General features: G+C 54.0%; 1 protein-coding gene across 1 annotated transcript in view; it reads left to right on the forward strand.

Annotated features, from left to right (window-relative positions):
- LOC107563773 (tripartite motif-containing protein 35-like) overlaps positions 1–548 on the forward strand; it is a gene marked incomplete at its 3' end in the record, with an annotated part of 7,970 nt that overhangs the window by 5,938 nt on the left and 1,484 nt on the right. The window lies entirely within an intron of this gene.

The following is a 548-nucleotide window of genomic DNA, read 5'->3' on the forward strand; positions in this document are numbered from 1 at the left end:
CAGCTTCGTTCTCTTTTTCTGAGTGGTCTAAAACCCCGGTTCCGCCTGGGACCCACTCCTCATGGTATCCTCGAATACCTGCTCTGACAGGGTGTTTCCACTAGAGTCCTGTTGAGACAGGTCCTTCTGCAAAGTGAGGTAGCCCTGGGTGACAGGCCAAGACTAGTAATTGATCCAATAAGTAGGCTCTTGGTCGTATTCCCTGGAAGGAATCCTTCTGATTCTAGGCCCGGGCGCCACCTCCGAGGAGGCTTTTTTTGGCACAGCTGGTACGGTGGCCCCTGCCGTCCCGCAGCTCTGGGCACCAAGCCAGCCTCCCCCATTACACCAGAGGTTAATCTGATTCCCGTGGTAGACTATTGGTAGCCTGGGTTCTACTACCATCTTGTCCCAGTGGGACCTCACACTGTGAGGCTCTAGTAGTGTCCCTTGGCAGCCTAGGCTTCTGGCCGTAGGGATTAATGTCACTGACAGCCGTCAAGTCCAGGACAGGGGCAACTACTATAGCGATATGGTGTAGTTTGTACTTAGTGGCTCGCCATGGTTCT

The sequence above is a fragment of the Sinocyclocheilus grahami genome, unplaced genomic scaffold, assembly GCF_001515645.1.
Source record: "Sinocyclocheilus grahami isolate Dianchi unplaced genomic scaffold, SAMN03320097.WGS_v1.1 scaffold888.1, whole genome shotgun sequence".
Taxonomy (NCBI): Eukaryota; Metazoa; Chordata; class Actinopteri; order Cypriniformes; family Cyprinidae; genus Sinocyclocheilus; species Sinocyclocheilus grahami.